We start from the raw sequence: 15,879 nt of genomic DNA, 5'->3' as shown, positions 1-15,879 counted from the left end.
GCCAGATGCGGCTTAATCCCAGTGGTGGGGCTGCCACCTGTCGCCATCGGGGATTGGCGTCTACGGTGTTGTGTTGTTATTCGTAGAAAAGCGAACAGTCTCTGGTAACGCGCTCGCCCTGCTGGGTGTTGTTGCTGTTCGCAGAAAAACACAGGGTGCGCTTGGTACTATGTGGGTGCCCCCGTTTTTTCTCCCATGTAGTGAGGAGGGGGGGCGTTGGGCCAAGTGGAAGTTGCCGAAAGTTGATAACATAGATATTAAAAATTCATGTTAAGTAGCTCAGATTAGATTAAGTTGTCCAACAAAGGTAAAAGTATGTTAGTCCAGTTAAATAAATTCGTTGCAGAAAAAAAAAAAAAATACAATTTGTTGCGTACACCCTTTTCGTGAGATCGTAGGACTTTGAAGATTCAAACCCAGAATCTAAAAGCAGGGAAAGGGGTACTATCATCGCGTTGACTCAGTTGGATTGCGACAAAGAAAATGCAAGTCGACAATAAACGAGTCTCCATAGACCCGGTCAGCGGCCGCAATAAGATTGCAGAAAGAAAAGGAAATCAACACCAGTTCCGAGCACACTTCACCGAAGGGGTATTGACTCCCAAAATAGGGGAAAGTTGGAAATATGATTCCTAGGTAAGAACAATTGACATAGAAGACCAATAGATTAAAAAAAAAGCTCTATGCCGGTATGGAAAGACCGTAGCCCACAGATGAAGAGTCAGTAAGTACCCGGGAAAAGACAAGGATAACTCCAGTCGAGGGAAAAAATGTCAAGGAGCAAGGATCCTATCAAACCTTAGAATAACAGGACTAACAAGGAACACACTTTGAAGGAAGACCATAGTTCCACGAAACTCTCAGGATGGGCGGCAAGGAGTCTAAAGCCTAAAAGTCTGAAGCTAGTGAAAATGTATGAAAGACAGGATCCCACGAAGTGCTTAATTGAAAATACTAACGGCAAAACAATTAAATAAAAGACCAAGTGAACCGGTGCATTGCCGTTAATGTGAACATCAGCAAAAACCACAAAAGAAAAGAAAACCAACTCATTCATACATTTATATATATGCATACTCCACTTTGTGTATTTTTTTTATTTTGTGTTTGTGTATATCTTATTATTGTTCGGTTACAATTAATTGGTGCACGAAGGTATATGTATGTATCATCACTCCATCACTATATAAATATGTAGAAACACCCAGGATCCAACGCGTCGAGATCTCATCGCTCCGGATTAAAGTGGGGTAAGTTTAACGGAACCCTGTTCCCGAGTTTTTTCTATATTCATATCTATATATACAAAAATTGAGAACAAGTTTCACGAATGATTATAACTCCAGAACGCATTAGCCGATTTCAACGGTTTTGCATTTGTTGGGAATGTCTCGGGCTCCGTTAGGACAAGAGCAAAGAAAATTCTGGAAAAAGCTAAAAGAAAAGCGGGAAAGCCGTTTTTTACGTGCAGCGCCATTTCTAAAACATAGGATGTCATACTTCTCTGCTCATTTCGTTTTATTTAATTCATGAGACAAATTTGCTAAACACGTGCTTTATTGAATTCTACGGTATGTGTTGTTGTTAGTGCGGTGTTTTATTTCTTCGCGGGCCAGACGAACTTTGTCTCGCCCCTAATTGTTCTTTTATATAGTTCTAGAGTACTATTCTATTTCATTCAATTTTGTGCCTTTGGAAATCAAATTGGATATTTTATTTACTTATTCCATGTAAGTATTTTGCATTATATATTTATAGTGTTAGTCGTGCCTTAAATTTCATCATACAGCAAATAAAATGCCACGACCAAGACGTACTAATATTAGTCGCCGTACACGTAATGCTTATACTTTAAGGTCGAATAGAACATTGCAAAGTGAGGAAGAGCGTGCACAGATTAATGCGGAAAGAAGAGATCGATATGCACGAAATCGAAACTCACCTAATCGATCTCTTGATAGGCAGCCACCCCGAAATCGGCCAATGCTGCTTTTAATTACGATAGTGCGATTGATTACAGTGCATATGGCTGTATTGGTGAATTGACGGTGAGATGTGCACATTGTGGTGCAGCCAACTTTCCAAATGAAACAGATGACATGTGCTGTGCTAACGGCAAAGTGAAATTGCCAACATTTGAATCTCCACCCGATCCACTACGTTCGCTGATTTTTGGAATGGTATTAACGTTGACACATTTTTTGTCTCATATTCAAGAATACAATGCATAATTTCAAATGACTTCTTTTGGTGCGACAAAAATTGTAAGAGACAATTTTATGCCGACGTTCAAGGTGATTAGTTCTTCTGTCTCATTATTACCATATCCTGATACCGACCATCAATTCTTACAAATCTATTTCGTTGGAAATGAAAATCGCGAATTGGATCGGCGATGTACAATTGCTTCGAGGGCAAGGCGACAAATTGTTTCTGAGCTTCAAACATTTTTTCATCAACACAATGAATTAGTTCGATTATTCAAAATCGCTCTCGATCGTATGCCATCGGATAACCACAAAATCATCATAAAAGCCCATAGAACACCGATCGGAGAGCATGCAAGACGATTTAATGCACCGACAATCGATGATGTGGCTATTGTAATTGTTGGGGACCAGTTTCAATCTCGCGACATCGTGCTACATCGAAGAAATGAGCAATTACAGCGCAGCTATGATGGATTACAATATCCATTATTGTACTGGAAAGGTGATGACGCCTATAATATCCTTATACCAATGATAGATCCACAAACCGGTAGAGTATAATATAAATTTAATATGCGTTCACTTTAACACAAGAAAATATTTTAATTTTTTGATAATGCATTCATTATATTCATTACATTCAAAAAAAGTTAGTGCGATGAACTATTATTCGTACAGATTCATGATTCGCCCACAAGAAGACAATTTCATTTTGAGATGTGGCAAACTTTTCAATCAATAAGCTGTTGACATGTACGCAAAAATAGAAACAGAACGTCTGAATTACCTTCGATTCAATCAAACAAAATTACGATCGGAAGAATATATACATTTGCGAGATGCAATAGTGAATGATGGTAATGCAAATGATATCGGATGTTTAACAATATTACCATCCACATATGTCGGCAGTCCGCGTCACATGCATGAATACACGCAAGATGCAATGTCATACGTTCGCAAATATGGTCGACCAGACTTATTTATAACATTTACATGCAATCCACAATGGGCGGACATAAATGATAATTTATTTGTTGGTCAAAAACCAATTGATCTGCACGATATAACTACGCGTGTATTTCGACAGAAATTAAAGGCATTGATAGATTTGATTGTCAAATTTAAAATATTTGGAGACGTGTGTTGCTGGATGTATTCGATTGAATGGCAGAAAAGAGGGCTACCGCACGCACACATATTGATATGGTTGATTCAAAAAGTTACACCAAATGAGATTGATCGCATTATATCAGCCGAAATTCCAGATCAAAACAGCGATACACAATTATTTGAAGTGGTTACGAAAAACATGATTCACGGACCATGCGGTGAACTAAATTTAAATTTGACATGCTTGATCGATGGAAAATGCTCAAAGCGGTATCCAAGAGCATTGAAACAATAACAGGCAATGACGGATACCCATCGTATCGACGTCGGTCACCAGACGATTTTGGCCATACAACAACAATTAGAGTTCATAATCAAGACACTATCATTGATAATCGTTGGGTAGTGCCATATTTACCGCTATTATCAAAAATATTTGAAGCTCACATTAACGTTGAATATTGTAATTCAGTGAAGTCAATAAAATATGCAAATATGTCAACAAGGGAAGCGACATGGCTGTTTTTGGAGTAACTGGTGACAATAGATATGATGAAATTTCACAATATCAAATGGGACGTTACATTAGCACTAATGAAGCTCTTTGGAGAATTTATTCATTTCCAATGCATGAGCGATATCCTGCTGTGGTTCATTTGGCTGTTCATTTGGAAAATGGACAACGTGTTTATTTTACTAATTTAAATGTGGAGCAGAGAGCGGCACAGCCACCAGCAACAACATTAGCTGCATTCTTCCAATTGTGTGAAAGTGATGAATTTGCAGGAACATTGCTGTATTCGGACGTACCACACTATTTCATTTGGACTGCAAAAAAATGGCAACGACGTAAAAGAAAAGCCCCAGCTGATGGTCATCCAGGCGTTTTATATGAAGATACACAGTTCATGCTTTTATTTGCGACTGTTGTTGGTAAACGTTGTAGGACCCCGCTCATTTCAACATTTGCGAACATTTAATGGTCATTTATGTCAGACATATCGCGAAGCATGTGAACACTTACATTTGTTGGAAAATGATGCACATTGGGATTTGACACTTAACGATGCATCGATTTCTTCTTATCCACATCAAATACGTATGATATATGCCATAATATTATCGACATGCTTTCCATCGAATCCACTTGATTTGTTTAATAAATATAAAGGTTTAATGGCCGAAGACTTTTTAAATCGAATGCGTCATCACACCAGAAATGTATAACGAGGCATTTATATCGATTGAAGATATGTGCCTTGCGATGGCAAATAAAGCATTAGGTCAATTAGGTATGCCTTCACCGAATCGTCCAATGCATGATTTGTTTGATTGAGAATTGCAACGTGAACAACAGTACAATATCAATGAATTGCAAACATTTGTGAATTGGAATTTAACCAAATTGAACGACCAACAAAAACATTTTTACGATACCATTATGCAAGCAGTACAAAATGATGTTGGTGGATTGTATTTTTTGGATGCGCCTGAAGGTACGGGTATAATATTTTTCTGGTATCATTGATTTTGGCAGCCATTCGGTCACAACAAAAAATTGCATTGGCACTTGTTTCGTCAGGAATTGCTGCTACTTTATTGGATGGTGGACGAACAGCACACTCAGCATTAAAATTGCCGTTAAATGTACAGGTTTGTTTGTATTCATTGATTGATCTTTTTAAAATACATTAGTGCTAATTACTATATTATTTTTGAACGTACAGGTGATTGACAATCCCACATGCAACATATCAAGAAATTCTGGAATGGCAAAAGTTTTGCAGCAAGCAGCAATTATTCTATTGGATGAATGTACAATGACCCATAAAAAATCTCTGGAAGCATTAAACAGAACAATGCAAGATCTACGTCGCAATCAAATAAATTGTTGTCAGGAGATTTCCGACAAACATTGCCCGTCATTCCATATGCAACGTTAGCGGATCACGTCAATGCGTGCTTGAAGTATTCTTTCCTGTGGCGATATGTCCAAAAATTGACATTGAACATAAACATGCGTGTTCAATTGCACAATGATCAATCTGTAGAACGGTTTTCGAAGCAATTATTAGAAATCGGAAGTGGCAAAGTTCCAAATACAAATGGCTTGATCACTTTGCCAAACAATTTTTGTTCAATTCTACAATCTAAATGCGAATTAATAGAAAGCGTTTTTCGAAATATAATTCAAAATCACGATTGGTTGACAGAACGAGCAATATTGTCACCAAAAAAGGTACATGTCAATGAAATCAATTTTCACATTCAAAAAAATTGCCAGGCGCACTGACATCTTATAAATCTTTTGATAGCGCAATGAAAGAAGATGATGCAGTGATTTATCCAGTAGAACCGCCTGGTATGCCACCGCATTTTTCGAACTTAAAAATCGGCTAATCAATTATTTTACTACGGAATTTAAATGCACCAAAATTGTGCAATGGCACAAGATTGGTTGTAAAAAAATTGATGCCGAATTTAATTGAAGCCACGATATTGACTGGAAAAGCGAAAGGAGAAATGGTGCTCATACCGCGTATTCCGTTGATACCAACAGACATGCCGTTTAAACATAAGCGACTGCAATTCCCAGTGCGTCTATCATTTGCCATGTCCATCAATAAGGCACAAGGACAAACGCTTCAAGTATGCGTGTTGAATTTGGAAGAGCCGTGTTTTTTCTCTTGGGCAGCTATACGTAGCCTGTTCAAGAGTTGGCATTTCAAACTCTTTATTTGTATTCGCTCCAAATGGACAAACGATAAATATAGTTTATCCAAATGTTTTGGATTGAAAATAACAATTTATAAATAATATAAATGAATTTCATATAAAAAATTTTGGGAATTTTTCATTGAATTTTAAGACTGCATGCGGCACAGCATGCCCTATGCCAGGCTCATTCTATTTTTACACAATTAGAAAATATAAGTATATTTTTGTCAGGCTTAAAGAAAAATATTTTATTGTCAGCCTCTTCCAGGCAATTTATTTCATCAATAGAAGTTAAAAATTTTGTGTTCGATATTGTCTTAAATAAAAACTACTTTTTAGCGGCGAGTATCCGCCTTGTTTTTGTTATGCAAAAACTAGAGCCCTCAGAGCGACGTTTGTAGTCGTGAATGGCCAACAATTTTTGTTGACGTGCGCACCTTTGCTTGGTGATGAATTTGATACTCCTCGCTAAACACAAATATAGCTAACTTATCATAATTTTTGTATGCTAGCCTTAAATTTTTTTTTTAATAGAAAGCGTTTTTCGAAATATAATTCAAAATCACGATTGGTTGACAGAACGAGCAATATTGTCACCAAAAAAGGTACATGTCAATGAAATCAATTTTCACATTCAAAAAAATTGCCAGGCGCACTGACATCTTATAAATCTTTTGATAGCGCAATGAAAGAAGATGATGCAGTGAATTATCCAGTAGAACCGCCTGGTATGCCACCGCATTTTTCGAACTTAAAAATCGGCTAATCAATTATTTTACTACGGAATTTAAATGCACCAAAATTGTGCAATGGCACAAGATTGGTTGTAAAAAAATTGATGCCGAATTTAATTGAAGCCACGATATTGACTGGAAAAGCGAAAGGAGAAATGGTGCTCATACCGCGTATTCCGTTGATACCAACAGACATGCCGTTTAAACATAAGCGACTGCAATTCCCAGTGCGTCTATCATTTGCCATGTCCATCAATAAGGCACAAGGACAAACGCTTCAAGTATGCGGGTTGAATTTGGAAGAGCCGTGTTTTTTCTCTTGGGCAGCTATACGTAGCCTGTTCAAGAGTTGGCATTTCAAACTCTTTATTTGTATTCGCTCCAAATGGACAAACGATAAATATAGTTTATCCAAATGTTTTGGATTGAAAATAACAATTTATAAATAATATAAATGACTTTCATATAAAAAATTTTGGGAATTTTTCATTGAATTTTAAGACTGCATGCGGCACAGCATGCCCTATGCCAGGCTCATTCTATTTTTACATTCTATTTTTACATTTATATTAGAAAATATAAGTATATTTTTGTCAGGTTTAAAGAAAAATATTTTATTGTCAGCCTCTTCCAGGCAATTTATTTCATCAATAGAAGTTAAAAATTTTGTGTTCGATATTGTCTTAAATAAAAACTACTTTTTAGCGGCGAGTATCCGCCTTGTTTTTGTTATGCAAAAACTAGAGCCCTCAGAGCGACGTTTGTAGTCGTGAATGGCCAACAATTTTTGTTGACGTGCGCACCTTTGCTTGGTGATGAATTTGATACTCCTCGCTAAACACAAATATAGCTAACTTATCATAATTTTTGTATGCTAGCCTTAAATTTTTTTTTTTGTTAATTACATGGCACTAGCCAACAATGTATTACTTAATAAAATTATGCTATTATTGTAACTACAACAAAGGCCGTCAGTCGGGTGATGGACAAGGGGAATAACGTGTAGTTTCAAGCTTGCTAGAAGAACGCGCCGTAATTGTCCATACACCCGGAAGTGCGACTATACTCTCCACGCGAGGGCGGCTGGAAACAGGTCCCCTGGCAAGGTTATGTCCCTGCCTGAGGATGCTGGCAAATGGTAGTGGGGCGTCATGGGCCGGACTAAGGTGTCAGTCGACCCGTGCCAAGAGTCAGCCTGACTAAGGGCCCGGGTCACAAAATAGCTCAGTCTCAAACGGAGAGCTCAGGGTACTTGGCGACCCCCTGTTCTAAGAAGCCTTACCCGGGCGTCGCTGATTTCCGCCCGGGTGGACCCTCCTTTTCTCCGCAACTCGTGGGAATCACATGAAGTCTTCAAATATAAATAAAAAGCAGTCAGGATCTCCCAAAAAAGCTACCCAAACGGCAGTGACGACTGAGTCTGGCCGTACAAACTTCAAGGCAGGACCTGGACACATCGGACGAGGAGGGATCCGATACAACCGTGGTGGACAGGCCCACAGCAGATGTCCGTGAGGCTTCTGCAGATAAACCTCCACCACAGTAAGGCAGCTTCCGCTGCTCTTCAACTCCATCTGGCTGAAGATGGAGTCGACATAGTCCCGATCCAGGAACCTTGGATAGTGGGAGGAATGGTTTTAGGATTAGGGACTAAGGTATATAAGCTTCTAACAGCTCCCAGCGAAGGTAAAATAAGGGCCTGCATTTTAGCCATAAAGTACCTTAGAATTTTTCTGCTCCATAATTACAGCGATGCAGACAACGCGGCAGCCACCGCGGAGAGTCAGCCATCTCCGTTCCGAGTGCTGTCATCGTACATGGCCTACGAAAGGCAAGAACCGCCGGATGAGCTGGTAAGGGGACTGGTAGAAGACAGCGAAAAGCAAAACATAGGCCTACTAATAGGCTGTGATGCTAACGCCCACCATACACAATTGGAAAGCACAGACACAAACGACCGCGGTGAGTCTCATTTTAACTTTATCTTTAGTTCAAATCTCTTCATATGTAATAAAGGTAATGACCCCAACTTTATCATTAAGAACCGAAAAGACGTAATACACCTAACTCTCGTCTCTAAATCACTGTTAGAGACAGTAACTCAATGGAGGGTGCTAGACAAGCACTCTGTCTCGGACCATAGGTATATAGAAACGACCCGCACAATCAACCCCTTAAAACCAGCAGTTTTCACAAACCCAAGGAAAACAGACTGGCAAAAATACAAAAATATTTTGAGGGAAAAAATCCCAACGGATCCCCCTCCATATCCCCAAACAATTTCTAGTCTAAACGAACTAGTTTCAATTTTCACAGAAACCTGCAACTATGCACTAAAAAAGGCCTGCCGCAATAGCAAGCCGAGGCAGGAAATGAGGAGGCCCTGTGGACCGCCTACAAGATAGCCCTTGCAAACTACAAAGAAGCCATCAGGAAAGCAAAGCGATCCTCGTGGCATTCCTTCTTCTCAGAAATTGAAAATACAACTGAAGCAGCCAGACTTAGAAAAATCCTCTCCAAATCGGCCACAACCTTAGGCTACCTTAAAAGTGCAGATGGCTCCTGGACCAGCACGAGTGAGGAATCTCTGGAGATACTTCTAGACACTCACTTCCCAGGAAACAGCCAAAACGCTCTCACCTCCCAACAAACAAACGCCACACTGGCCAGTATCGAACTGTGCATAGACCCAAAGGTCCTCCATACAAATCTGCAGATACATACAAAATCATACCCGCACAAATCCAACATGCGGGAAATATAGACATAAACTGGCTTCTTGACATTTTTAAGAGGTCCTTACTTCTTGGACACCTACCGCAATCGTGGCTAGAGTCCCGAATTTTCTTCATTTCCAAAGCAGGGAAACCATCACACACGACCTCCAAGGATGTCAGACCAATCAGTCTGTCATCCTTCCTACTAAAGACCCTTGAAAAAATCATCGGCCTGCATCTGAGATCAACTCTCAATCCAAGTCTTATCACAGACACGCAACACGCCTACAAGAAAGGGAAATCGACAGAGACAGCACTACACTCTCTCGTCTCCAAGATAGAAAAATCAATGTCCCAAAAGGAATATGCACTGGTAGCTTTTCTGGGCATAGAAGAAGCTTTTAACAACGTCATCCCAACGGCGATTACCGGAGACCTGACAGACCTTGGGGTGGCCCGTCCCTTGGTGGGACTCATAAACCAACTGCTCACCTGCAGGAAGGTTATATCTTAGTCCCAACTACCTGGGCGTAATACTTGACAGGAAACTAAACTGGAACTTGAACCTCACAGACAGATACAAAAAAGCTTCAATAGCACTCTTCACGTGCAAGAAAGCAATAGAGCTCAAATGGGGCATGCCACCCTATATAGTAAACTGGATATATACGGCCATCGTCAGACCAATACTACTGTACGGGGTCGTGGTATGGTGGCCGGCTCTGAAAAAGAAATCCAGCATAAAAATGCTAGCAAAAATGCAAAGAGCTGCGGCACTCTACATCAGCAGTGCTTAACGCACCACCCCAAACGAAGCCCTAAATGCCATACTCAACCTCCCAAACCCATAACTAGCTGGCATGGAACAGGCTACAGTAGCGGCAATCAGGCTTAGAGATACCAAACAGTGGAACCCACAAAAAGCGGGTCACTCATGTATCCTAAAAAACAGACTACTGCACTCCAACGGAGTACATACAAACACCTTTCAACACAATCATCCCAGAGAGGGACGATTGGAACTCACAAATACCTGGCCCCCAGAATGCTATATGATTCTATACGGATGAGTCAAAACTACAGAACAGAGTAGGAGGACGAGTTTACTCCGAACAGCTAGGCCTACACACCTCGTTCAGACTCCCCGATCATTGCAGCGTCTTCCAGGCTGAAGTGGCAGCAATAAGGGAGGCCCTTAAACACTTAAAATCACTAAAGCCGGAAGGCTCACATGTAAACATTTTTAGTGACAGCCAAGCAGCTATCAAATCGATTGGCTCAATCTCAAGTCACTCAAAAACAATATCAAATTGCCGATCATCTTTACACGAAATGACACAACAATTCGTAATCAGCCTTATATGGGTACCCGGACACAGGGACAACTCCATCGCAGATGAATTAGCTCGAGAAGGCACTACCGCGCCACTCATACAAGAGATGGAGGGCATGAGTATGTCTTTGGCCACTCGTAAACTACTTGTTGCGTACACCATTTTTGGAAGATTTAGATTGCAGAAAGTAAAGAAAATCAACACCAGTTCCGGGCACACTTCAACGAAGGGGGTATTGACTAACCAAAATAGGGGAAAGTGAGAAATATGATTCCTAGGTGGGAACACTTGGCATAGAAGACCAATAGATCAGAACAAAGCTCTGTGCCGGTATAAAAAAACCATGGCTCACCGATGATAGGGCAGGCAGATAGATAGTCAGTACCCGGGTAAACATCCGTACGTCAGATACCCGGGCAATCATCCTTTTGTCCATCGAGGAGAAGACTCAGGGATAACTCCAGTCTCAAAGAAAAACGTCAAGGAGCAAGGACACTTGCATCCTTTAAAGGAAATAACAGGACTAACAAGGAACACTCTTTGAAGGAAGACCATAGTTCCACGAAACTCTCAGGACAAGTGGAGTAGGTCAAAAACGATGACATAACGTTTAACGGACAACCTTGACAAAAGGGGATCCTATTGCACGGCCCGCGACGATCCATCAGGCATGCGGACGCATAATGGGGAGGGAACGTGGCCGAAACATTGCCCGATCGTTTTACGATCAAGCTTGTGCGGACTGCTGACTGACGAACGGTATGAACTTTTTCAGGCACTTCTAATATTTATTCTCGTTAGGTTGGAGAGGTGAGGGGATTACCAAGATCCCACGAGCTTACGCTGGCATCATGGTGCCTGAACATCGGATGCCCCTCCCTCGGCCTGAGTCCTTACCCAGGATACAGGCACGAATACGCCGACATAACAAATTGGAGGGCATTATAGTTTGGGTACATTATAGTTTTTTTTCGTTTTATTTTATTTGTTTTTTTATTAGCATAAGCATTCTATTTATTTTTTTCTTTGGGAAACTTACTTTCTTTTTCAAAACTTATGTTCCCAAACTAAGGAAGCTCCTTTTCTTTTCTTTCGGATTTCTTTTTTTAACCGCTTTCCGCTCCTCTACTACAGCGGTGAATTCCGTCTCCTCTATTTTAAATTCGTCTCTCCCGCTAAGAATAGGCGGGATCTCGCTTTAAAGAGGGAAGAGGTAGGTGAATGTGGGATGGCGGAATATTTTTCGGGGGAATATTTTTCCAATCGGACTTAAACATTCTCCTGCCTTTTTTGGTCTGCTTATCAAGCAGTATTCACGGCGGGTGCAAAGAAGGTAATTTATTATTAAAATAAATAATAGAATCGACGTATTAACGGTGGCGCTGCTGGGATCTGGATGAGTCTTGGTCCTAAAGGCGTCTTTTCCTATTCCTTCTTAGCCGGAAAATTAGACATCACTGGCCGGCATTTCTTTTATTTTAATTCTTGGGTGCCACCTGTAATTTTACGGGCTAAAAAAAAATCTTTGGCCACAGCACACGCACAAAAAATTAACCCACTAGGGGTTGGCACTGAATGTAGAAAAATATAATTTACTGCTGCCGTACAGCGGATGCTGAATCTCTGTTTAAAATCAGTTTTGATCAGAATAAGTTACGCTGAATCGGGTATTGATGGAAATGTTTTTAATTTTAAATTACGAACTTTCTACGGAATTAACTTCCACGCACGTTGCACTGCTCGATGACGAAAAGCGATTTGTAGGCCAGTGGTTGCAGCTTCGGGTCGGGATCCCGAGTCTGATGTTTAAAAATCCACCAGTTAGAGACATTTCTTACATAATGGGGTTAATTAACGTGCAACGTAACTTTTCTATGAAATATTTTTTTTATTTAATTTAATCTTTAAAATAATATTTATTATTAGGTTTTGGGTTTCAAGGTCTTTTTTTTTACGTAAGAAATGCCGTTAGCTCGCAATACAGAAGATTTGAGTGCATCAGAAGCTAGAGAAAGGCACTGTTATATTTTCACTCAAGAAATTTTGGAGCCCCAGCTTTTGATTGCTAGCTGTGCACACCAATTTAACAGTGTCTATTTCGGAACAAAAGTAGCAAACAAAAAAATTTGTCCTGTTTGCAAACAACAACTAATTTTGTCTGAAGCTAATTCAACCGAAGAATTGAATACGAATGTTCAGCAGACATCGGGCTCTAAAACTAGCAAAAGAAAAAGTACCGTCTACTCCGATGCCAATCCAAATAACAGAAGATCTGCCAGTATCATCATTAACAATAAGAAAGTCAACTGAAAATAGTAATATAAATAAAGAGCATGAAGATCAAGCGCTACCATCTCAAAATATAATAGATGGTTTTCAACGAGCTATTCCTGAGTCAATAGCAGTAGCAATGGCACAGCAAAACGGAAATTTGTTGGCTGCTATGAGCGCAACAAACAGAAATGTTGAGTCAAGCCATTACAAATAATGCTGCATTATTTGTGCATTGCCGGCAGCAAAGGTTCGAAAAGCTTTTGAGATCTGCTAATCCACAACCGCAGCCGCCAACATCAGGCGTTGATACTCAAAATATCAAATTCGGATATTTGCTCCGATCGAATCAGCCAGATAATGGCAAACGAAAATAAGATTTTCAGGAAAAGAACCTTTATCTGCAGATGACTTTTTGTATAGAGTAGAAGCTTTAACTGCTCAAACCTTGGATGCAGATTTTGAAAATACAGCTCGATATGCTAGCAATTTGTTTGAAGGTGTCGTTTGAAGTGATTGGTATTGACGGTCACAAAAGTGTCGTCCAAGCGAATTGGGTATATCTATGTTCAGCATTGAGAGGACAATTCAAGGATGCAAGGAATGATAGGGATATCAGAAGAGAAATAGACCTTCGAAAGCAACGCCATAATGAGTCTATTGCATGGTTAGCTGATAAATTGTCAATTCCTATGCGCGAATCAGCCTCGGTTGAAACACTTAGAGCCAATCTGCTGCATAAATTCAATTAGACATTTTATATGAATCAGCGAATTCAATTTCACAATTGCGACACTTAGTTCGGAAGCGGGAAATTTTTATGCAAACGGTGGCTAAGCCACAGATAAATAAACCTCGTCCTGTATTCCGACATATAGTACATGCAGTCGATGCTTCGTCTTAAACAGAGTTGCAGGAAAAGTTTTTACAAGATGTTAAGATAAATGCCATTAATCTTACCTGTTGGAATTGCAGAGCAAGTGGGTAAAGATAAAATATCAAGCGTGAAAGAAGAGTATTTTGCTATGGCTGTGGCCGCGCGGATACTTATAAGCCGAATTGTACTTATTGCTCATCAAAAAACGCAGCTCAGCGTCCCCCTTTGAAAGATGAACGCAAATAGATGACGTCGAAGAGCACCAATGCGGAATAGGCTGTTCAAATTTAAATTCAAATATGTACATTTATTAAAAACAACCCAGACATTTCTGCCAGTATTAACATTGAACAGTATTAACACAGTCTTACAACTAAACAGATCTAGCTTGCGTGTAAAGAATTATTTTAAAAACCGCAAACATGAACAAAAAACCTGAGATTGACAGAATCTTACATTTGGGAGTTGTTGATAGTATTTTGAGCAGGCTTTCAAAAGCAGAATTTATGACCAGTTTGGTAGATAGTTAGAGAATTGGAAAAACCAAAGTTAATTATAAATGTTGAAAAAAGTAATTCTGCATAAATGAAGAAAAATACTTGGGTCATGTGATTGGCAATGGTATAATCCGAGAAAAGATAGTAGCAATTTCCGAATTTCCAACTCCCAAGTCCATGAAACAGGTGCGACGATTTTTAGGTATCACAAGTTTATACAAAATTATACTGCACTGGCCATTGACTGATACACTAAAGAATAAGAGATCATTTAATTGGAAAAAGGAACCTGAAAAGGCTTTTGAAGAGCTTAAACTTAAAATGAGTTCCGCCTCAGTTTTACACAGTCCAGATTGTAGTAAACCTTTTGGTATACATTGCGAAGCTAGTAATATTGGTTTGGGAGCAGTTTTAATGCAGGATTACTAAAATCAGGATGACATACCAGGGTCAAAAGGTGTTTAGCTGCTGTGTTAGCTGTAATTATGTTTCGTGCGTATATAGAAGGTCAACTATTCAATATTATAACCGATCATGCGTCGTTACAGTGGCTAATGAGTCAGGCCGATTTGAGTTCTCGATTGGCTCGATGAGCACTTAAATTACAAGGTTTTGTTTATATAATTATTCATAGAAAAGGAAGTGAAAATCTCGAGCCAGAAGGAAATAGAAAGTCGGAAGACCATTGATTGGGTGACATTACCATTGGCTGGGAATGCAACGGGACGTAAGGAAGTACGTGCGGAACTGCGAGAGCTGTATGAAATACAAGCCTACAAGGTCATGATAACGGATAACGGAGTGCAGTTTACAAGCAGGGCGTTCAAGAGGTTTCTGGAAGAGCTGGGGGTGCGACACCAGCATACAGCTCTATATACCCCGCAGGGGTCGATCAGAGCAGATCTTCGAACTGGTGTGGAGGAACATGGAGAATGCGGCGCAGGATCACCCGCGTCACTATAATCTCCAGAGACGGACGTGGAAACCCAAGGTGGGGGACACGGTATGGGCCAAGGAGCACTACTGATCAAAGGCAGTCGAAGGCTTCGCGGCGAAATTGGCGTCAAGTTTTGACGGGTCGTTCAAATAAAAAATCACGTCACCAGTGATTTGCATCCTAGAGCGCGCCGCAATCTGGAAGGTTAAAACTGCTTACATCAGCGACTTGAAGCCGAGGAGCCCGGCGCCGGCAGGTCAGAGGACACCGAGTGCTAAGGACAGTAGCAGAACCCCTCTTGGTGAAGAAGGGGTTAGACGATACGCGGTATCGAAGCAACACAGAAGTCACTTATACACACACACTCAGGCCCGATGGATCGTTAGAGCGGCAAAGGGAGGGTATACTGCCGCAAGCATCGTTAACGGCTACTGCACACAGTTCCGGTTGTCGAGGCTGCACATGTGATAC

The 15,879-nt window shown here is 40.3% G+C and overlaps 1 long non-coding RNA gene and 1 pseudogene across 6 annotated transcripts; both read left to right on the top strand.

The window, feature by feature from the left end:
• Positions 1-1,515: 1,515 nt before the first annotated feature.
• Positions 1,516-6,147, top strand: LOC120452882. 6 transcript variants are annotated; one of them, XR_005616512.2, is made up of 4 exons: positions 1,516-1,730; positions 1,790-4,819; positions 4,906-4,976; positions 5,051-6,147. It is a non-coding gene; the product is annotated as an uncharacterized LOC120452882 (long non-coding RNA). The 6 variants fall into 6 exon arrangements; XR_005616511.2 differs by having other exon boundaries at positions 1,519-1,730; positions 1,790-4,976; positions 5,051-5,562; positions 5,639-6,146; XR_005616508.2 differs by having other exon boundaries at positions 1,549-1,571; positions 1,655-1,730; positions 1,790-4,976; positions 5,051-6,142.
• Positions 6,148-9,197: 3,050 nt separating this feature from the next.
• On the top strand, positions 9,198-15,498 carry LOC122756507 (annotated as a pseudogene).
• The last annotated feature ends 381 nt before the right edge of the window (positions 15,499-15,879 follow it).

Source organism: Drosophila santomea, chromosome 2L (assembly GCF_016746245.2).
Source record: "Drosophila santomea strain STO CAGO 1482 chromosome 2L, Prin_Dsan_1.1, whole genome shotgun sequence".
In the NCBI taxonomy this organism is placed as follows: Eukaryota; Metazoa; Arthropoda; class Insecta; order Diptera; family Drosophilidae; genus Drosophila; species Drosophila santomea.
This window is presented reverse-complemented; position numbering and strand designations above follow the sequence as displayed.